The 25,295-nt window shown below is 32.1% G+C and overlaps 1 pseudogene; it reads left to right on the top strand.

Annotated features, from left to right (window-relative positions):
- LOC143641082 (ephrin type-A receptor 6-like) overlaps positions 1 to 25,295 on the top strand; it is a 147,295-nt pseudogene that overhangs the window by 42,753 nt on the left and 79,247 nt on the right.

Below are 25,295 nucleotides of genomic sequence, written 5' to 3' on the forward strand. Positions count from 1 at the left end.
TTAAATGAATATACTCTGGAGTAGACAATTACAGATATAAAAATCAAAGCAGTTTAAATGTTTTAGAAAGAATAATTAAACAACTTATTGGCCATAATATCTATGTATAATATAAAAGAAAATCTCTTTTGATAAATTTCAATATATAGCAGGGATTTCTGAACAGTTTTTCCAGTAAGCCGTATATTTGAATGTCTTCATTTGTGGGTAGTCTGTGAATTTTCTGTACAAAGCTTTGAGAAATCTAGGATCAAATATAGGAAGAGGTATGATCTGCAGGAGAAATAGTGTTGCTTCATTCTATATACAGAAATGAAAAGAAAAACCTATTAATGAAGTTTTGTATTTCAACTTAATATGGTAAGGAAAAAAAATACTGTGAAAAATATTTAGAATCAGTCTTCTTGACTAGAATCCTCTATCACTTTGTGTTATTTTAAGAAAAATTATATATCCTTCATGAGTTTTAGTCTTCTCATGTAAGTTGAGTATTTAAAGAAAAAAAAACATTTGGTTAATAAACAAATATATCTATTAATCCAGTTAAAAAATGGGCAAAATGCTAGATTGGGCATTTCTGGAGAGAAGACATGCAAATAGCCAACAGGTATCTGAAAAAGGTGCTCAGTATCACTAATTATCAGGGATATGCAAGTCAAAACCCCTGAGATTGGCATACACCTGAAAAGGGCTTTTATCAAAAGACCAAATTATAATAAGTACTAGTGAGGATGTGAATAAGAAATTACCTTTATTCGTTGTTGGTGGGACTGTAAATTGATAAACCATTATGGCAAATAGTATGGAGAGTCCTCAAAAAATTAAAAGTAGAGCCATCACAGTATATGTCACTCCATGTCTGTGTACATATTTAGAAGAATCAAATTAAGAACTTAGAAGAGTTATATGTATGCTATATTCATTGCAGCATTATTCATCATAGTAAGACCTGAAAACAACTTTAGTCTCTTACCTGTGGATAATGGGTAAAATTAAAAATGGTGTATGCATACAATAAATAGAATAATATTGTAGAAAAGAAGGCAGTTGTGCTACATTGGACAACATGCATGGGCATGGAGGACATTATGTTAAATGAGATAAGCCATTCATCAAAGGACAAATACTATGAGTTCATTTAGATGAATATCTTGAATAGATTCATTGAAACAGTAGAAGTTTGGCAAGGCCCGAGAGGAGGAGGAAATGGAAAGATGCTGTCCAATGACTATAAAGTGTGTTATGCAAATGAACTCTAGGTATCTCGTCTAGCATAGTACCTATAATGCTGTCTGTATACTTAACATGAGATCTCCCCTATTAAATTTTTTAAGTATTTTTTAAACAATCTCTCTCTATCTCTCTCTCTCACACACACACACACGCAAACAACAACAACAACAACAAACCCAAAACACCAAACAACCCAAAATGAAACCAGAGAAACAAACACAAATTGACCAGAGGAAATATTTGAAAGTGGTGAGGTGGTGAATGTTTGTCCTATACCTCAATAAAGCTATTTCAAAACAAAGAATAAGGATCATAAACTAAAAATATTGGAAGTACTCTATAGACAGCAATCATTTAAATAGAAATTTAGATCTTTGTCAAAATAGGGAAAATTATTATTCTTTATATACTTTACATTATCAAAGATAATTTACATCATCAAGGATAATTTACATCATCAACGATTATTAAACTTTTGTAAAAATGTTTATAAAATTTTTAGCTAAACATAATAACACCCCAAAATATTCTTATTAAGGGACTACTATGAAATTATTAGAGGATAGATGAATGAGGATCGTGGAGACATGAGGTTAAGAGATTAGTTATATGAAATGAGCCCACTGTGCTGACTCCCCACATGTTTTCTTTTCCAAAAAGCCATCTGCCTGCAGCCCTGCCTGGCCTGAGTGGACAGGATATGTCGCAACTTTCAACAAACTGAGGCAGGGAGCCAGGGTCTGGAAGTCAGTGTAGGTAATGAATAAGGAGGTTGAGAAGATGAGGGTTGGTTATCAAAGCAAAGACAATGGGTTGCTAACAGCTAACACCACTGGGATGGCACTTTCCAGCATAAGGAGTTGCTGCTCCTTCCTACCCTTAGGCACATATATGGAGAAGAATGAGAAAGTAGTTCATTCTGGGGTCTATAAAAGAGTAAGATGTACCCACTCCAGCTCTGGGTCCCCTTCTCTTCAGAGAAGAATCCTGCCTCTGTGTCTTTTAAAGTAAACATGCTTTCTACACTTGCCTTGGTGTTTCTCGGGTATTTAATCTTCAACACCAGTGGGACAAGGACCGATCCTGATCTACAAGACTGGTATCAAAATGTTTTAATGCATGTATATATTATGTAATGTTTAAATCAGGCTAAACCCATCAGTCCCCTTAAACATATATATTTATTCTGAAAACTTTTAAAATCCTGTCTTCTAGCTTTTTAAATGCATAGTAAGTTATTAAATCATCTGCAGTTTCTGTCCTGTGGAATAGCATACCAGAACCTCTTGCTTCCAAGTGTAACCTAAGTACCTGTTTTCTTGACCAGCCTTTTCTTGTTCTCCTTCCCCTGCCCCCAAACACTGTCTGTGGCCTGTGGTAACTACCAATTCATGCTTAACTTCTGTAAGGTCAACTTTTAGATTCCACACACGGGTGAGAAAACGTGGTATTTGTTTCTGTTCCCAGCTTAATTTACTTTACACAATAATTTCCAGTTCTATCCATGTTGTTGAAAATGACAGGACCTCATTCTTTTTACAGCTAAATAGTACTCCACTGTGTCTGTGCCACATTTTCTTTATTTATTCACAGTTGATCAGTTGTTTTCATATCTTGACTATTGTGAATACTGCTGCAATGTACATAGGAATGCAGCTGTCTTTTTTTCCAAACTATTTTTAGTTGTAGATGGGCACAATACCTTTATTTTGTTTATTTATTTATATATTTTTTAATGTAGTGCTTTGGATCGAACCAAGTGCCTCAGGCATGCTAGGCAAGTGCTCTACCTCTGAGCCACAACCCCAGCCCCAGCTGTTTCTTAGTGTACTGATTTCATAAAGATCTGTTTAAATGGGAATATAAAAAACTTTTAGAACACTTTGGAGATTACTTGAAGGATATGCTATGTCCTTATTTGGTGACTTTGTATGGATATTACATCTCTATTCTTTTGAATAGTGGATTATTTAGGATTCTTTAGAGGAACCGAACCAACAGAATATATATGTGTGTGATTACAAAAATGGGATGCATTTCATTGGCTTACAGGATCAGAAGCTTAATAGTCCCATGATGGCCTTTTGCAGGCTGGAGACCCAGAGAAACCTGTAGCTCCTCAGTCCAGGCAGCTGGAGCTTCAGAAGAGGAATCAAAGATGCAGCTCCAGTTTGGTACCAAAGGCCTGAAACTTCCTAGCGAGTCTTTGGTCAGAGTCTGCTTGGGAAAGTGAAGGAGCAGGAGTCTGAGTTTCTCTGGGAATCACACTAGCAATTGGAACATCTGCTCAAGAATAATAGCCTTTGCATCTGTTTGGCTTCCTCCTCCTCTTTTTTGTTCCATCCAGTCTCCAACCTATTAGAAGTTGCTGCCCACCTTAGGCTGAGTCTCCCCTTCAGCTTGACTCTGTCATGCCCATAATTCCCGGAAACAAACTCATGGACATGCCAAGAAACTAATTTTAGGCATCTCTTAATTCAATCAAGTTGACAATCTGGATTATCCACCAGAGTACATACCAAAAACAAAAAGAACGTTCATTCAGTAACAAGATAATCGAATTGCTATTACTGTTTATTATAGTGCTGTGTTTATCTTTTTGTCTAATATGTGAGATTATTTTTCTTGCATTGAATGAATCCATATTGGTTCACAGATGTATCATTGTGTGTTGTGTGTGTGTGTGTGTGTGTGTGTGTGTGTGTGCATGTGTGTGTGTTTCATCCTTACTGTGCTTTCCATTCTGTTACTTCCAGGTTTATTAGAATTGTGTGGTAATATGGAGTAAATTAAACTACAAAAAAAAAGACTTTTTCAAAGCTCTAGCTCTTTATGTCTCCTTTTATTTCTTTCTGTGATGTTAGCAGCCATGGAAAACCATTACCTAAATATATTTATTAATTATTACTAGCAAATGGTGTAGCCTAATTCAGTCATTCCTTCTTAATTTATTAACTGGAATATTTCAATAAGAGAAATGTCCTTCATTAACTGTTTTGTTGTGTAGAAGTAGTTCATGGAGAAAAGGATAATAACATATTTTACTCTTTTCAGTTTACTTAACCAGTTTTAAAAATGTTTTTCTAACATACAACAAAAGTTAACACTAGGAATATAGTCAATTTGAATGCATGGATTTAAGCATATGTGAAGTGTTTCAGTCTCTTATGGTCATTAACCTTGTATATTCTCAAATTATTTATTTTTCATCAGTGGAAGCGTATGAAAGTTGATTGCTAAATCGTTTTGTTTTATTTTCATGTTGATATTTTCCCTATTTTCTGGGATGTGGGCTCTGAAATACCACCAGTGAAGTTGGCAGACCAAAAAAGAAAAAAATAAGTGAATCTGATCAAGTCACTAGATATAGATATATCTACCTGTCTAAAGAAAATGGAGGAAATGAGGGAGTTGTTCAGTGGTATTTCATGATCAATTAAGAAAACCTGGAATGTGGGACAAAACAATCTTTTTTCCCCTAGGAATTTGATATTTGATTTAAAGTAGTGAAAAAAATAATTATTTAGTCATTAAGGGACAAACATAATAAAACAACAAAGATACTTTATAGCACCTCTGTCAGAAGATCTTTAAAAGGAACTGGCTAATACCAGGGCCTGATAGGTGAAGAAAATGTAAAACCATACATTCTGCTATGGGGTATGTAAAATTTTGTGGCCATTTTGGATCCAATTTGACAGTTTTTTTTTTGATAAGTATTCTCTGTATAACTCAGTAATATATCTCCTAGTTACTTCCCTTGTAATAATGAAATAGGTATTTTAAAACTTTATACATGAAAATTCATAGTGGCTTCATATACAATTTTCCCAATTAGAAACAGTCCATATGTTCATCAAAAGGGAATTACATACACTGGAATCATTGTCAGAGTAAAAAGGAATTAATACATGAAGCCACATATATGGATCTCAAAAGCAGAGTGCAAGAAACAGGCTCAAAAGGCAACATGCTATATGATTTGAAATTCTGGAAAAGAAAAAAATATAGGGACAGCAATCAGACTAGTAATTTCCAGAGGATAGTATGGGAAAGAGATTCACTATAAAGAAAGGGTCACAAGAAGTTTGGGAAATATTTTATAATATATATAATAATTGAAATATTTTATAGCCTGATTATAGCCATGGTTAAATGAATGTGGGGGTTTGCACAATTCATAGAAATGTGCATTTTAGAAAGGGTGAATTTTATAGCAAGTAAAACCAATAAGTAACTGGAAAATATAATGGGAGATTTAATAGAGGAATGCCAGCTCATTGTAATATATAGCATTTATTTGGAGTTTGATTTCCTGTTGATTTGAGACAACAAAGCGTATTAAACATTGACTTGATATTTGACATTAAGGAATTATTGTCTATTAATTAAGATATAGTTAATATAAAAGTATTTTAGAAAATAAATCTGAAATTTTTACAGATGCAATGATATAATTACTAGAATTTGTTTCAGAGAAATTTTTCAGTGGAAGAGAAGGTAAACACACATAGATAAAACAAGATTGACCATACAGTTGGTAATTAATGAAGTCAGGTGAATACTATATGAGAGATCATTAAGCTATTATCTCTTTTGAAATAAGTTTGGAAAATTCTACAATAAAAATTAAAAAATTATAACTTAGTTTTACAAAAGAAAATGTTTAGTACCGGTATTCTGCAATGAGTAAATGTTATCACAGAAACTTAATGCTAGTTTCATATTCTAAAGTTTATTAGTAAAATGTACCATATAATGCTACTCAAGTGAAGCTATGGAATCCTTACAAAGACACTAAAGAGTAGATGCCAAACGTCATAATCACATTGGCATTGTAATTTTTTTTGAGCTCAATAAAACCCACCTTCTTTGCAAGATTAACTGAAATTAATGATGAGGTATGAAAGCATTGTTTCTCAGTGTAACCCATGGCCTACATACTTCTGTGGGGCCTGGGAATTAATAGATGAAAATATAGGTCTGATTATATCTATATTTCTCTCTATATATATATATTCTTTCTTTCTGGAAATACTGGAAACATCACAAAATCTCTAATCAGGCAGTCTCCAGCCCCTTCCAGCATTGTTTCCAATCTCCTACTTCAAAATAATTTCCATTCTTAGTCTCCAGAAATTGAACAACTCTTTTTAGTCATGTCTCAGTTACTTTATAGATGGTTTTCTAAAATAAAAAAAAAAAAAAAAAACATTTTCACTACATGTAATTGAAGACCTTTGTCTGGCCTAGCTCAAGCTTTATGTCCTTTGTGAAGCCTTCCTGAGCTGCTTTCTCAACCTTAGTTCAACTTAATTGCAAGAGTGCTATTTTAGAATTTTAACAGAATATGTGCTTACTATTTGTTTACATGTCTGCCTTGTTTTAAACAAGATGGAGTTACTTTTTGTTACAAAAAAAGGCACATAATTTTTGTTTTTCATCCTTTATTAATTATTATATATCTAGTTATAATAATATAGTCTACTTTAAAGATAGCAGTTCATACTTTGCTGATAACACTTAAGGATATTTAATAACATAAAAACAGAAGTTTGTTGGCATTAATATATTTTTTTTAAAAGTATAAAAAGACAATAAAGTGGAGATACACAGAGGTGGTTTTATCATTCAATATCTGCTATAAAAGTCTTTTAAATAGTTTTTAATTACATTTAGGTTTAACAATGCTGAAATAAGTATGTATATTATTTTAAAATTATCACTATTTCATTTATCAAATCATTGATATTATTATATGCTAATATTTAATATGTAAAAACAAGTAATAATATTATTTGGGCTAATGTGATAAATAATAAGGGTAGGTGATATTGATTTAAATAATTTAACATTTGTACAGAAGTTGAGAAATTCATCCAAGTTTTATTTATTTAATTCCAGTTGTGTTGCTAGATACGACAACTGTGCTGGGAGAACTAGGATGGAAGACATATCCATTAAATGGGGTAAGTTTAAATGTCTTTTAAAAATTATCCTTGTTAAGGTCTCTTGTAAGAGTTGAAGGAACAGTAGACTTTTGGTTCTATTTAATATGAATTTTGGCTTATAACTTAAATCCTATAGAAAAGATTAAAATATCATTAAACTGGTGATTGAAGGGGGTGATTCTAAATTAATGATTTAGAAGCCTTGCTCCTAAATTACATTTTATCCTTTAATGCTGTGTTTTATACATTGTAACACTAGAATTCCCCCATGTTTTCTTCAGAAATAAATTTCCATGTGTAGTTTCAGACACTTTTCTGTATGTTACATTTGTTAATCTTGTGTTTGTGCATAAACAAGCTCCAGAGTATCACAAATTTGGTTTTGAATAGAAAATGTGTCTACTAATGCAGTATATGTTTGAACTTGACAAGATGATGTACTGTGTTCTTAGCTGGAAATAGTTGATTTTGAAGGTTTATTGGGATGTTTGATTTACAAAATACAGTTTTTCATGTACTGACATTTTAGCTATGATTGTAGTTGACTTTTCGTTTTGGCCTGTTTTGCATTTTCAAATTGCAGTGAATTTCTACATCTTTTGTTGATATTAGGCTAATATAAAAAAGTGGTTTGTGAAGTTTTTACTTGATATTTTTCTATTTAATTAAACTATTCAATAATAGGAACAAATGTTTCAGCTATGCTTGAGTTAATCTTTTTTCATAGAAACTGTATTTTCACATTCATGATATTCTTTGTTCATAAGTTTTTCATTGCTTCTACCACTAAATCTGAAATTTAAATTTGAAAGGAAAAGTTGATATTTTGGGGGGGGGATGTTTACATATTGCTGTTGAAATTTGACATTTTATTTCATTAAAATATATATTTTCAACTCATAAAGCTTAGCATTAACACTTTATCATCCTATTTCTTATAGATTTATGTTCTGTATTTTTTTAATTTTCATTTTATTTCAATAAAATTCTCATCAGTCCATTTCTGAGAAATATATCTGTAAAAGTAAAATTATGCTTTTGTCATCATACTCTTCCATGAAAATTAATAAACTTCAGTTTTGGGTTAAATAAACTTTGAGTTAATAACATCAGTTAATTAAGTATTAAATGGACCATGTTTATCATTAAGTAATGAAAAAAATGAACATTTCTTTTAGAATATCATTCCAAGGTGTGTGTATGCTTATATACATATAATCATAAGAGATATACATCTATCTATCATATAGATATTCACAATGTATAAATATATACATAGATGTAATTTCTACAGTATACAAAACGACTTATAAACACTTCCAAACATTAAGTAGTGTAAAGCCCTTTTTTCCATTTTCTGAAACAAATGAGAAAAAGCAATTAGAGACTTTATTCTTGGCCTCATGTAGTCAAATCCAGGTATCACATGAGGAACAGAAGATATGAATTTGTTCTAGTGTCTATGTATGGCTTGATCAGGCTTCATTTTTGAGGAAACTGGTAATGCAGAGACTTAGAGAATCATAAATGAAGTTGCTGCTGTCGGTCTTGTGATGAATTTTCTCTGGATATTATGAAGTATATTTGGGAGTTATGGAAGAGAGAGGGCAGGATTGTCAGGAAAGGAGGCACTTAGCTCATGCTTTTCTATTTTCCAGACACTGCCCTCAGCGTATTTTGTTTTCACAATGGCCTTTTGAAGTGTGTCCTATATTTATTTTCTTGTCAGAGAATCCTAGTCCTAAAAAAGAGTGAGGAATAGAAAACACTAACAAATTTTGTAATACTAACAGCCAAATGGTGAATGGTGGAATATAAAACTAAGATATTTCTGACTCTAAACTTGTGTCTTTCTGGTGACTCTGCTAAGAGAGAGGCATGAAATCTTCATGAAAGACCGTTTACAAATGTGCAGTCTTTACCTAATTGATTCATATTTCTTTTCTTTGATACACTTACACAGACACAAACACACATACACACACACACACACACAATATTTACAGTTGGGACACTACTTAACTATTACTAAGAGGAAAGAGAGAAAGAATAGGGGGATGAGAAGAGTAAAATAGAAAATGAATAGATAGAAAAGATAAATAGAATGAAGTAGGAAAGTATTTGTTGGTTATGTTTTATTGGACATTTGCCACATGCTAGACTTCACCTCAGAACACTTTACTCAGATCAGTCCTGTACATGAAATATAATTCATCCTCATTGGTACATGTGGAAATTGAGGACTCAGGTGCATTAAATAACATTCACAAGGTCACAAAGCTAGGAGGTAGTTCGGCAAAAGTCCTAAGCCAAATATATCCTAATATTGACACTTATGGATGGTCATTTCACAGCTAGTTACTTTTTATTTCATCTAAGATTCTAACAGGTAAAGATAAAGGTCCATGACCAACATATTTAGACTGTGGAGGGAAAAATAACATGTGGATTCAAACTTTAAAAAGTAAATAACTAAACCACGTTAAAATGTTATCATTAGTATGGGCTATAATACTTTTAGGTTATCTCCCAAATAATAACCTATATTTACTAATTGAGAGCAGTAGGACTATTTGAATATAAAAGCTCCTGGATATATTTCACAATATATGTGGATGAAACTATATAAATTTTAAGGTAAGATCAAGGGAATTCAAGGGAAAAAGTAAAATGGATAGAAAACAGTGTTAAAGAAAATGTAAAATTTAAATTATCTTCTAATAAGGAGGATAGATTACTGGTAAGTATCAAACTTAATGCTATTTATAGGCTAAAATGAATCAAATATATGAAATATGATATGTCAAGAGCTATGTAATGTTTTGAACAACTAATAATAAATAAAAAAAAATAAAACTGCTGGTCCAAAAAGATGGACCCAGGCACAGATAACTCAAAAAAAAAAAAAAAAAAAAAAAAAGAACTAATAAGTAAGAAGAAAGAACTTTGAAAAAAGACTATTAAAAATGCCAAGAATGAAAATAATCTAGACATCAATGTAGCTTAAATGACTTATAAGATCTGTGGGAACCATTTATTACTATAAAACATTTAAACAATAATTTCTAGTCACTTATTAAAATTGAAATTATATTTATTTGGATTTATAAGACTCTTGAGTTCTTAGTTTTACTGAGTCAGACTAATTTGAATGAACAATTTTAACTATTATCTTTTTCAGGCACTAATTTAGGTAGTTTAATGAATATGTCATGTGTGGAAAAGATGATTAGATAATATAAAAAAGTATATCTAATGTTTCTATTAGTAGATAGTAAATCTTGTATTTCTATTATTTCTATCTAACATATTCTACTATTCCTGTGAATTATGTGTTTCTTTGGAATAACTTTTTTAAATTGAAAGCTTTCTTTCTATATAAGAAACAGAACTGAGATGAAATACTAAAATGTAGTATATAAAATAAAAGAAATTTAATCAGTAATTCCATAAGTCTTTATTTTTTTCCTCGATTTTTAAGTTAAAGAAGCCAGATGACCAGGAGTGCTATGCTGATAGTTATAGGAGTAGGCATTCACAGTATGCCTGTGAATAGAATTGCTATGATCATTGGAGTAGGGGGTGAGCTTTCCTATTTTGTGAACATGGAAAAGGGATGAATAGTCTTGAGTGAATGACTTCATATCTTACAAAAGTGGAAACAGAATATGTTAGTTTTCTGAAACATTTGCTTGTATCAACATATAATTTATAGTTTATTTTCTTTTAACCATTTTCCAGAATTCAATTTAACAACTTCTTTTTATGCTCTATGTGCCATGCATCCTGTTAAGTGTGCTTAAATAACAGATTTTTCTAGCCTCAGGCAGTCTTACATTATAGAAATTATACTGCACAATCAGAAGGCCAAAGAAAGTGTCTTCACATAGTTTTGTGTAATGTTTTGTGAAAGAATATTAAGGGAAGGATTAATTCTGGTGAGAGAAAATTGGGTATGAGAAGTGTTATATCAGCTTTTTTTTTTTAATAAAATGTGAAGGAATCACATATGGTCTGGAAGAGAAAATAGAAGGCACTGTCTAGGCAAAGGAATGGCTCCATAAAAAACATGGGATTGTTAAACGTACGTTCTTAATGTGTATTATTATCAATTCTTATATATTAGTTCTCATACAATTCTTAATGTGTGTTAAGCTTCAGGACTGTTGAGACTCATTTGTCTCCTTGTAGTAGGGGGTTGCATTGGAAAATAAAGCTGTCATCACAGGCAAAGCCACAGTGCAAAAGACAGAATTTAAGTGTCTTAGTTGATCTAATAGTGTGTATTTCAATTCTAATAAGTATATGTGAAAATAAAACCTTTCTCAATTTACTTAAAAATTACTGAAGTTTTCTTTTGCTTAACAGAATAATGCAGGCCCTTGGAAATGAAATAGGCTTTGGAAAATTGGAAAGATGCTTTAAATATAAATGACATGACCTTCCTCAAATTATGATATTTGAAGCTGGATTTTAACATAATAAAATATAAAAGTCAAAATATATGCCTGTATTTTATGTGGGTGAAAACACTTTTTGAATGCTGCTCAAAAATTTAAATTTGTGCACATTTTTCCATTGATTTCCCTACTTTGCAAGACCTTAATCTTATCATCTTATTGTATTACACTGACAGATAAGGAATGGAATAAATTCCTAGAATAAAGTTCTTAAAAATTTTGAATTATTCTAAACATTGGACACTGTGTTAAGTCTTAATGACCATCGATTCCCAAACTCTGATTGAAATGTTAACTCTCATCTCATATGGACTTCTTTCCTTTTGAAGTTTTTACTTTCTCAGTTTACTTTTAGCCACTAAATAATTTTATAAACAAAGGGAAAATACAATTATTATAATAGGACCCATAGTTAAATGTCGTAACTGAAACCCCCTACTATCCATTACAGCTTAGACCCCATTTATTATCACACAGCTGTGAGTCTGTCATATTGGAGCATCTTGGCCTAATATTAATTCTAACTAATGAGAAGTAACTGCTATGAACCAGAAGATTAGAAGGCTTCTCACAATACAAAAAGGAATTTTATGATTTAAAAATCCAATCTTGTTTCCTTTGAGCTTTGATAATTAAATTTATATTACTTGAAACTTAATAGTTATATTTTTTAGTTTGGTTCTATAATTCAAAAGACAGCTGGCTCTTTAATACATACTGTTTAGTAAGAGTAATTATACCTAAATACAGCTTGATAATTATAATATATAGAAATTTCTTAAGAAGATTTCCCTAAGATATTTATTTAATCTGTAATTACAAATTACTGTTCTTGATAGAAATAATTTGATTTTTAAATACTCCATGAATTCATCTGAAATAGTAATTTGTTTTTATGTTTATAGTGATATTTTAAGCAAGAAAATAAATATTTTCTTGTCTCTGATTTATTTTCACTCTTTTGATTACTAAGAGGTAGTTATCTTTTAAAAGTTAGTCTTTAATGTTCAATGTTTGGTGGTGGATCATATCTTTGTTATGTAGTTGTCCTGGTATTAGATATAATTGTCCAACATTAAAAATCAAATTTGCATTTCAATATTAGATGATTTCAACTTTAACAAAAACTTAAGAAAAATTTAATGTTAAGATAAAAAAGTATTTTGGATGTTAGTTTGCATTTTATTTTAATGATGAATTTTAGAGATTGGTAAAAATCTGTTTTTTCATATGTCAAATGTTGGTTTTAAATTCATTATATGTATTTTTTGTGTTTGTGTCTTTGATAATATTTAGGGCTTGGATAATGAAGGATCATGCAAATTATATGATATTATCTGTTAGACATAGTCAGTTGATATTAGAGGATTTATCCTGAAATTCTTAGTGTATTAGAGTCCTCCAGAGGAACACAACAAAAAGGAGATGTTTTGGGGGTAGAGGATGTGGAGAGACTTCACTGACCCAAGCAGGATTGAGGCTTGCTATAGGACCTGGTTTATGTGATTATGATGACTATATCCCCAAATGTGTTGTCTGCAAGTTGGAAAACAACAAAGCCAGTCATGTAACTCAGTCTTAGTCCAAAGGCTCAAGAACCAGAGAAGACAAGGGTTTCTCTCCAAATTCAAGGACTGGGTATAAAGCTTACGAAAAGGGGTGTACTGATGAAATCAAGTCCAAAGGCCCAAGAACCATAAGTTCCCGTGTGTGAGGGCAGAAGAGAAGATGGATGTCCTAGCTCAAGATATAAGAAGAAATTATAATTTTCTCTGCCTTTTTTGTTCAGTGGGTTCCATATTTGTGAGGAAGTACCTGCTTTGCTTGTTCTGTTGATTCAAATGCTAACCTCTTCAAGAAAAATCATCAGGGACACACCCAGAAATGTTTTACCAGCTGTCTAGGTATCTCTGACTCTACTCAAGCTGATATAAAATTAATCATCTCAGGAAAATAGGAACACATGGTATTTATGTCTACATATTTGCTACAAGTGAACCTAGTAACTAAGGAATTCTATGATTAAAAAGCATGCATTATAATTAACCTGTGTAAAAGCATACTTTTTTTTTTCATGAATAAGAGCATCATTTCCTAATATCATTGTTTATGAAATTTCAAACACTGAATATATATTAGAGAATGTAGTATCTAGTAATAATTTTAATTTGGTATTATAGTTTCTACATTTCATATAAGAATGAATTTATCATGGTATAAGACTTCAGTATTGCATCTTGATTCATTGATAATTCATTGAAATGTTTTCAAACTACCATATGTTTGAATTCTGAAAATATGAACTTTAGTGATAATTTATATTGTCAAAGTGAACTGTTACTATTTTCAAAACTGATATATCTAAATGGTTTTCCACCAAGAAACTTCACAGCTTATGTGGTAATGTTCTAAATGTTCATCATGTTGATTTTAATTATGTTGTTTCATATTTGAAAAAAATGCATTAGGTTTCATGAATAAATTTCAGTGTTAGCATCTCAAAGCTATATAATTTCTAATCTCCATCCATACAATGGGAAAGGTATGATAATAGTATTCATTTTATTAGATTATTGTGATGATCAGCTAATTTAATATATGTAAAGAACTTTAACAGTATATTGTTCATAATCAACATTAACATTATTACTACTACTATTACTACTACTATTGTTATTGCAAGAACCCTAAATATTTTGAAATGAAGATTTCTGTATAGACTTTTTACTTTCTTACTTTTTACTGAATCACAATTTCATAATGTATTGCATATTTTTTCCTCTAGAGCCACAAAATATTACTTTTTGCAGCTTTTTATTAAATAAGTACTTTTATATTTTCATTTTATCTAAACATATATAAAATATAAATATTAGCTCATTAATATAGTCACTCATGGCACCTAGATCATAGGAAAACCATTGTGCTGAGTAGTAGAGGTGGTGGTTGGGTGGGGTTGTGATCATTATAAAGTTACTGCCTTAACGGTAGTCATGGTCTTTATCTGAGAAGTGCATTCAGCTCATTATGTATAACATATTTTGATGATATATGGCGAATTTAACCTCACACCCAAGGATTGCCAAAGCAAATACTGAGTATAAATACAGATTCACTAACTTTAGTTATGAGATGCTAGTATGATAAAAGCCCCATAAAAGTTGTTGAATTGGAATTACCCAAGAGATAAGTCTGGAGGACAGTTTACTCAGTTTAAAGTATTACTTGAAAGCAACTCTATAGGAAAAGAATAAACCTGGGATTCCCACTGGGAAGGGACTAAGGAACTACATGCAATTCTTACATTTTGTTGTTGTTGTTGTTGTTTGATGACTTTCATATATTTTGAAAGAGCAACCTGTAAATAAACAATCTGTGCTGGATGACTGCTGAGCCTTTTGATGAGGGTCAAGTGGAGTATCGAAGCATTCTCTTCTATTTATTCTGATTGAAGGAACATGATCTGAAAGTCACCTTTGCTTCTTGGGATTGCTCCTTTCGAGGGATTGTCCCTATTTTAGACACATATCAGCATTGGTGAGCTCAGAATTGCCTGGAGACCTCCTGTGGCGCCTGTGGGCAAGAGAAAAGGGAAATTCGGCTATGAAAGATAGGGAAGTTTTTGAGGTTACATTTTCCTTTGTTCTTCCTTTAAGTAACTCAAGATTTCTGAGTGTCTTTGTTTTCCTTCTTTCTGAAGAACTTCATCAACATTTTTTGTAAAGTTTGTCTAGTAACAAATCCTTTCAATTTTTTTGTCAGAAAATCTTTTTCTTTTTTATTTTTGAGGGACATTTTGTAGGGTACATATTTTCAGATTTATTAGTTTTCAAATCTTTGTTTTATTGCTGAACGTTACATATTTTACTCTATACTATTCTTGCATAATTTCTGGAGAGTCAGATGTAATTTCATCTTTGCTGCTCTATAAGTAAGGTGTTCAATTTCACTGGCTTTTTCCAAGATATATTTTTTTTATCTTTGGTTTTTTTGAAGTTTCATTATTATGTGTCTAGGTGTAAGGGGTTTTGTTTTGTTTTCTGACATCTATCCTTCTCAGTGTTTTCTGAGCTTTCCGGATTTCCTGATATTACCCACTATATGCAAGGACATCCTTCTGGAGTTTTAACTATCAGAATTGTTTATGCTACACTCCAAGAAATTTGTCAATTAAGTTTAGGTTTAACTAGAATGGTTCCTACAGAGTTTCTATAGGTAGGTTTCTGCTTCTCTGGGTTGTGATTCTCTGTACCCATTGTCTCTCCAATTTGGGGAGGAGTGGATTGCCTTGTGATTGTACCTCTCTGTTTTAAGAAGAGTTGAATTTTCAGTTCATTCAGATTTTTACCTATTAAAATGGAAAAGTAACTTCTATTTTTTTGTATTTATTCATATTTATTACATAGAATAGAGGGGTCATTAAGGCACACTGATATATGTGTATAACATAATTTGATGAACTTCGCTTCCCAGTACCTCTCCTTTGCTCTCCCCTCCTTCCCACTGCTTCCTTTCATCTACCCATTGGTTTCCCTTCTACTTTAATGATGTCCTCCCTACCCCACACCACTAGCTTAGGTATATGAGAGGAAACATAAGACACTTGTCTTTCTGAGTCTGGCTCACTTTGATTTACATGATGGTCTCCAGTTCCATCCATTTTCCTGCAAATGGCATAATCTCATTCTTTTTTTGAAAAAAAAAAAGGTAGAAGAGAGCGAGAATTTTTTGATATTTATTTTTCAGTGGACACAACATCTTTATTTTATTTTTATGTGGTGCTGAGGATCTAACCCAGCGCACCACGCATGCCAGGCAAGCACATTACCGCTTGAGCCACATCCCCAGCCCAAATCTCATTCTTATTTATTTATTTATTTATTTATTTATTTTGAGAGAGAGAGAGCGAGCAAGCAGAGAGAATTTTTAAATATTTGTCAGTTTTTGGTGGGCACAACATCTTTATTTTTATTTTATGTGGTGCTGAGGATCGAACCCAGCGTCCGCGCACACCAGATGAGCGCATTACTGCTTGAGCCACATCCCCAGCCCAAATCTCATTCTTTACAGATGAATCTAACTCCCATGTGTGTGTGTATAAAATCATATTTTATTTGTCCATTCATCTGATGATAGACACCTAGGCTCATCCTATAACTTGGCTATTTGTTGTGCTGTGATGAACATGGGTATGCATGTATCTTAACATTAGTCTTAGTATGCCAACTTTAATTATTTTGGTATTTACCAAGGATTTGGCATAATTGGATCATAGAGTAGAATTATTTTTAGTATTTTGAAAAACCTTCATACTGATTTCCATGTAGTTGTAATAATTTACATTTTCACCAAGGGTATGTAAAAGTTCCTATTCCCCTGCCTCCTTGTCAGCATTTATTATTATTTGTATTCTTGATGATTGCCATTCTGATGGGAGTGAGGTGGAATTTCAGTGTAGTTTTGATTTGCATTTCCCTGATGGCTAAAGATGTTGAACATTTTCATGAAAATGTTGGACATTTTTCCTTATTCTTTAGTAACTTCTAAACTGCTTACAAGCTGAATTGAGAAAAAATATTGTATTTTTGACACTCAAAATCATTATGTATTGGCAAAAATATTTGCTTAAAAGTTTCATGAATTGTGACTTCACTTAATTTTTTCTGACCTTTTTTATTTCAATGCACTAATTCTTTTCACTTTCTCTGCACTTCAATCACTATTGGTAGTGGTAAACTTGATTTTCAAGTCCGTTGAATTTAAAAAATAAATCACTGTTAGAACTTTGTATGCAGGAATTATTGTCATTATTCCTAATTAAAAAAATACAGAAAGGCTTTGGAGTTTTTCTGTGGTGCACAATCTAAGCAGTAGAACATGACACACTCAGGAGCTCTTAGAAATTTAGTTCCTGACTTTACAGAAAGAACCATGTAAATTTCTGCCCTAGAATATTTAAGTTATTAATGTGGTGTTAGTCAAAAATAAGAACTGCACTGAGGTATTTTTTTTATATTTAGTATTTTTTGTTTAATCTTTGTAAATTGATGTAGTGTAAATATTTTTAGCACTATATTATAGATGAAAAAACTAACCCTGAGACAATTTTCAAAACCTGCCCAAGTTTGTAATAATAGTAATTAAAACCAGGGTTACCTCAATCCCAAATCTATAACTCTTATCTATTATAAGATACTTATAACTATGGGTTGATAATTGACATTGATGCTGTGCAGGGAATAAAAAAACCTGTAAAACTGATCTAGCAAAGACTGAAAATAGTTGCAGTGTTGTTTGAAACAGATTTTGTTTGATGATACACGGTTATAGAAAAGTACTGAAAGGTTAATTCATCTTTGAAAGCATCTTAAAGCTAAGGATGGTTAATTACTATACATATTTGTTTAGTGAGTTGAATAAGGATATTTGTTGCATGTTTGCATTGAAAAACTAAAAAAAAATCATAGGTGTGTCATTTTTAGTTTTATCTCTTTGTGTTTATATATTGCAACTATGACTTTATTACACACCTATTATTGCTATAATTTATAATTTAGTATAAAATATAGACAAATATAGTAAAAAACATACCATCCAGTAATAAGTACACTAGAAATATAAAAGTGTCTGTCACTCTCAAACCATCTTCTAAGTAAGTTATCTAATCAAAATACTTGCTAAGGATTATCAGTACCAGTTGGTGCTATAATGCCCTAGTGCATCAATCACATCTTATTGGAACAAAGATGGATACCTCAAATAAAGGCATCTCAACCACTGAGCTGCCTGTCACCTCTCACATGTGGATTTTCATAAATGGCTAACCTAATTAGATTCATTTTGTTAGCAATTCACGATTTCTATGTTAAGCACCCAAGGAAAATCGAAAACAGAGTCTTCTGCTGTAAAGATGTACAGAAAGATACATGTGGAAGGGTTACAGTAGAGGGACTTTGATAAACTAGTCATGCAAATGACAGTTCTAGAACAGAAAAGAGCAACAGTGAAAGGGCAGCCATCAGTAGTAAGACCAAAGTAAAGGTAGAAGAAAAGCCATGAGAAAAAGAAACACTGGGGTAGTCAGTAACTCTTGAGCTAATTGTGTTGCTGCTGAATCTCCAAGTCCAGTTCTTTCTCTGATTTGCTCCTTACAAAATGTATACTTGCATTGAATCATCACTTTATAATGTGTAAGTATGTACAATACAAGCATTACATGTCAGTTTTTTTTTAAAAAGTGAGTTCTTGGCCTGAGGCTTTAGCTCAGTGGCAGAGGGCTTGCCTAGGATGTGTGAGGCACTGGGTTCCATCAGCAGCACCTCATAAAAATAAATAAAGGTGTTCTGTCCATCTACAATGACAATTGTTTTTAAAAAAGTGAATTCCCTTAATTTAGAAGGCCAGATTATAAATGCAGATTGTAATACTTCCAGTGGTAGTAGTAATAAATAATAATTACCAGGAATGAGCTACTGGCACTATTTTGAGGCAGACCAATAAACAAGAAAAGCCATGGAAGGTAGAATTTCCTCAAGGAGAACAGGGGAGAGCCCCTGGCTTATGCTGTCAACTCATGCATGAGTAAATAACCTTTCCTGTGTACAGGCAATGTGGGAAACAGGTGATTGAATGTGCATAGTTTATTAGAGTGGATGAACTTTAAAATATTTAATATCTAAGCAACTACATGATTCATGTCACTTCTCTCTCTCCTAAGAGTATTCCTTTCTGTGAAGCATCATCTGCAAAGAAAATGAATTGCTGCCTTAATTTTCATTAGCTGAAAGAGCATGTATTAGATAATGATGGGATTAATTCTATGATAAGGAAGAGAAGTGATGGAAAAGCAGCTTATAGTGATTTAGGAAATCAGATGTGAAGTGTTCACTGAATCTGTGAACATGTCATTAGCCTCATTTTTTGGTCAGCTGAAAGTATAAATCTATAAACTTCATTTCTCTGGTATCTCTGCTACTATTTTATGTATGGTCCTGAAAATTTATTCCTGTAAACATACATTGTTAAAAAGGTATGAACTGCTTTAAGCCACATATCCTTAACTTACATCATATAGTAGTTTTTTTAATTCTTTTTATTTTTGCATTACTACTTCAGTAGTTTCACTTCAAGTCTCCTACTTCTAAGAGAAGTTCTCATTTTTTAATATATTTATTTTTCATTTAATCATATGTGGAGATGAGGATTGAACCCAGTGCCTCACAAGCAATAGGCGGGCACTCTACCCCTGAGCCAATACCCTAGTCCCTGAAGTTTTCATTTTTAAAATATGGGTTTCTGTAATATAAAATCTAAGATTGTTTTATAAGTGTTTTAACTAGAATAAAATATAATATATTTCATTTATAAATGAGTCTACATCTTAATCCAAAAAAAAAGACATTCAAAACTCTAGGAGACCATTAGTGAAAGACCAGATAAAACATGTTAGACTAGATGATTTATAATCATTTACTATTTTAAGTGACCAGTTTCTTCTTAAACCCCCATATCTAGCTACCATATCTTGTTTATTCTCTTAAAACTCCTTCAAGTATCATCAGTTTTATCTATTACTCTGTTAATAGTTTGACTCTTAATTATTTCTTCTACATATTGCCATAATGTGTCCTAAATTGATCACTTGCTGTCTTTCTCCAGTCTTTTCAATACATACCTCAACCTGTTTGTAGAACTCATCTTCTAAATTGAATGTTTTATACCCATATCTCTGTCCTACCTCCTCCTACCTACCATTTAACCTGTAGATGCCTTTCTGTCTTCATTTTCTAACATCCTCTGATCTTGAACCATCTTGTTGCCAGCTATTCAGAAGCTGAGGGTTTCTTCCATGAGATTTGTTTCTTGTTTCTGGATGAAGGATCATGTTATTGAGTCTGTCTGGAAAAACCTCTTTTATCTCTCCCTTTTTCAGTTTCTACCTTCTGGATCTCCCTTTCTCCTATTGGTCTTTAAAGGCACAAATGATTCTTCCCCTTTTCTGAAAATCTTTACATTGTTGAAGATGGAATTAGGAAACAACTTTTTTGGGAACACCTGAAATTCATACCTGTCATTGCATTTATCTCACACTGTTCTAATGTCTGTCTCTTAATGGATTCTGAGTTCTTAGAATGATACTTTGTTTTATTTCTGTGAGTTAGGAGGCAGAATAACTACCATATAGCGGAATCTCCCTAAAAATTGGCTGAATAGCTAAGTGTATTCACCAGAGGCACCATTTTAGATAGGACATTGCTTAAAGGGTGTATTTTGCAGTTATCTCTGGAATGGAGATAGTTTTGGATGTATTATAATATACTGCTTTCTACAGAATCAGCTGTTTAAAAAGGTGAAAATTGAACTGAGTTCTTTTCATTTGTTTTGAGTACAAGTAGAAAAGTTAATGTATAAACTTTTATATTTGTATTCTATACAATCCAATTCATCGCCTCATTATCAAATTTCTCACCAGAATGGGAGTTTAAAGGTGGAAGGAAAAGATATTTACCTATGAAATAAAAAAGACTATAAAAAAGCTTATAAGCTATTTAAGCAACACCAATCAAGGCATAATACACTTTCAAAGAATTAATGACTGGTTTAGAGTAGTTGATGATTTGAATCACATGTGGGAGATATTAACCCCAGAAGGTTATTAATCCTGCACCTTGTTATTAAGATGAGAATAAAAAGAAGAACATATGGATCTTTAATGGTTGATAGATGGACTGCAAATTTTAGAGAATTTATACTAGCCAGTCAAGCTTTCAAAAAGCACAGGTCAGCGTTAAATGGGTTTTTATAATCTGTTTTCCTTGCAATTAGTATTTTGAAGTAATGTACCATAGTAAGCAAAATAGGTTCTTAAAAGGGTTTGACTTTGTTTTATTTCAGCAAAGCAAAACCTATTGGCTTATAAATGTAATGCTTAATATAGTCTTCATCTCCCCCGTAATTAAGAAGCAATGTATATAAAAATATTTCAATGAAATTAAAGTCTTTCAAGTAAAAACATAAAACTAGGAGTGTGTGTGTGTGTGTGTGTGTGTGTGTGTGTGTGTGTGTTGCTTTGAATATACATTCTTAAAGACAGTGTTTTGGGGAGCAAGAATTAAATCCATCATTGAATTAGCTCACTTAGTAGTGTTATTAATATAATTCAATTATATGCTTGCCTTAAATTCAGTACTTTTCATTGCACATTAGAAAGAATTTCCTTATGTTTACCAGTGAGAAATTGCACTATGAAATTTCCACATTATAAATCTCTAGTAAAGAAAGCTGCACAGCCAAAAGATTATATTTATTTTTTTATTCCTGCTATTGGTAAACACTTTACTAATTGTTTGGATAGCCATAAGGTCTGGCTTGCCTGATAGAGTTCTGGTATATTTCAGTTGTCCTAGAAAAATTATGAATTGTGCCACAGATCATTTTTTAAAGTGTAAGATAAATCACAGGAGGAGGAGAATGCACACAATGTACTCCATGCTTAGGCCCAAACCTGACACGTCATTTCTTACAGTGCATTGACCAGAACTAGCTGTATGTCAGTTCACATCAAGGGGAGTCAGATTTGGAGGAAATTCAAGGAATAATTGGTGGGCATTTTTGTCAGTGCAATGTCAGCTCAAATCTCAGAATCCACTTTTAATTTTACGACTCAAGGGGTTTTCTTGTTTCTTGTTTTCTTCTCATCTAGAAAACTCTCAAGTATTATTCCCTTGTGAGTGCCATGAGATAAATGTTTGAACTTTTTAGTCTAGTCCCTATATTTCTTAAGTGCCCTTTCATGATTTTAAATTCCTTATCTCTCTCAGGTAAATCAGGATAAATAATTAGTATTGTATTCTAATGTATCTGATTCTTTTTGCTGTCATCTCTTTTTTTTTTGCTTCAAATCATTCTGTACCCCCCTTTATATTTTCATTAAGGAGGTTTTTCTGTCATTGTCACTATTTGCATCTTACATGTGCTTATTAATCTTTTCATATTTATTATGAAATTATTTTCATCCATGTTTACTTTATGTTTTGGTTATTAACTCATTTGATTCACTTCTTTGGCCTTTTACTTCCTTTCTTCAGGTTGGTTCAGTTCCTTGCTGCCAAATTAAGTCTGCAGATTGCTAAGCACACAATGTTTGTTTTTAACTTCTTTTAATGTGTTGAAGTGAGTAATGAAATGGCATATAAAGTCAGATGTCCAGCAGTAAGCTTGGCCCCTATCTGCAGTATCACATGAGTGACTTTTGTGGTTTTTGGCCTGCCAGAAAAATTAAAAGTCCCTGCTACCAATCTTGGTCTTGCTTTCATACCAGAGTCTCTGCAGGCCTGTGGCATGTATTCTTCTTAGTGCTTTGCATTCGTGTTGTTTTTCTTCTATGATTTCTTATTTTGTTTTTATCCTGTCTGTATGACTTTCACGTTTTGCATTTTATTATTTTTTGGAAAGGGCAATGGGCATAGGAACAGGGGATTATGGTATCACTTTGATGGGAAATTTTTGGATAAGAGGGCCTATTGTCTATCTAGTTTTTGCAAAGTTTTAATTCATTAGAATTGAAGAGTGTAAGCCATTTGTTTAAAATTTTAGAACTAGCCCTTTTGCAAAACAGCACTCAAGATTATATTTAAAAGCAAAGAATGTGAACATTTCGGCTTTATCATTAAATAACTACCACAAGCTTGAAATATCTTTCCCCAAATATCATTATAGCTTTTCAGGGAAAAACATCATTATGAAAATATTTTAATTTTTTTTGTAATCAAGAAATATTAAAAAAGAAAGTTGTTTAGAAATGTATACTCTTGCTATTCCCTCAAAGATATCCACACTTGCCAACACATTGTTGATGAAATTTTTATTAAAACATCATTTGGCATTCAATGCCAGTAACCTATTTGTTGTGTCATATGAAGCTTCAGTTCAGCACACATGCCATTTAACAAGATTGTTGATACAAAATAGTGATCTTGCTATGTGTATTAGAAGACCAAATTTCTTCTTATAGTACCTCTTTGAGGACTATCTTATTTGTTTTCAGGCAGACCTAGGTAGATACTAAAACCTTACCATACTTACTTAACATACTTACCCTTTGTTTCTTTCTTTTCATTTTTCAGTTTGGAAACAGAAAGAATGGTATTCACTTTTAAATATATCTTTATGTATACTCAGCCCTGAGACTCACTCTCTGTTTGAAAAGGCAGTCTGTCCAGGTTGAGTCTCCTGAAAATATACTTTCCTGCAGCCTGTTATTCTGTATGAAACTAAATATGTCATTTGTCACTGAGTAGATGTTAACAAAGATAACAGAAACTCTAATACAGCTGCACATATAGAGATAATAGCAAAATAAATGGGGAGATGTGCTAATATAAAAATTCAGTTTATGACTTCCTTTATTTAAATTTTTTTCCAAATGGGTTGCAAAATGCATAAGTATTTTTGAGTGTTTTGATCAATATTATCAATCTATTACAGAAATCTTCACAGAATATCTTAGCATCTAAGGATATGTTAATTTGATAATTTCTCTCTTTGACCATAGAAAGTATAGTGGGCATGATGGAATGATGAGATCTCATTAGTGAAGTAGTTACTACTGTTACTTAGTGCCAGGCATTTCTCAAAACCTAATTGTTAAATCCTAAAATCTTAAGATTTTGACCTGTAAATGAATAAAAAGGAAAATATTGATTTTTATCATGTTTTACATTACTTGGATTTTAAGAAATCACATTGTTTTTTTATTTTGAAGTACATATTGCTAAAAAAAGGAAAGATCTGTGAAAAACAATGATGCATAGTTGAAATTTAACCCTTAAATGGGACACTACTGGAAATGAAGTTTAGTTCTTACATATTGTATTTTTTAGCTGTGCATTACTGTAATGAAATAACCTGAGGGAATTAACTTAATAGCAATTTGGCTCATAGTTCTAGAAGTGTTAGTCTAAGATTGGGTGGCTCTATTCTGCTCTGCCTCTTGTGAAGACACCAGATGGCAATGGTAGAGAATGTATGGTGGGATAAGCCATTTGTCATGGGCCAGGAGACAGCAAAAGAAGGACCTTAATCCCCCTTAAAAGCATGCCCCCCATGCAGTGACCTAGTGACCTCCCACCTCCTAAAGTTCCACAGAACCTACCCATAGTACTACCCTGGGGACCAAGCCTTTAGCAAATGGTCCTTTGGGATGGTGGACACTCACCAAGCCATGACACATATAATAAATTTACATTTTAATATTTATTATTCCAAATATACTTAAAATATTAAAGTAATGAACTCTACCTGCATAATTACTTTTGAATATTTATATTGTGATTTAAATATTGTTATAGGGAGCCATGCTAACTATAAGAAATAAATTTATGTTGAAATAGAAAAAAAATACTGATAGAAGAACTCTGTTTTAACATACACAATAGGAGGTAATTTTGCAGCTTTGGAAATCTTTCCTCATGCATCAATCAGGTTTCTGTAACTCTAACAAAATGCCTGAGATAATCAACATGCGTGGATGAAAAATTTATCTTGGGTCATGGTGTCAGAGATTTCAGTCCATGATCAAAGGACCTTTTGCTTCTGGTGGGCTGTTAGCAGTACACATGGTGAAAGCATGGTAGAAGAAACTGCTCACCTC

The sequence above is a fragment of the Callospermophilus lateralis genome, unplaced genomic scaffold, assembly GCF_048772815.1.
Source record: "Callospermophilus lateralis isolate mCalLat2 unplaced genomic scaffold, mCalLat2.hap1 Scaffold_84, whole genome shotgun sequence".
Lineage (NCBI taxonomy): Eukaryota > Metazoa > Chordata > Mammalia > Rodentia > Sciuridae > Callospermophilus > Callospermophilus lateralis.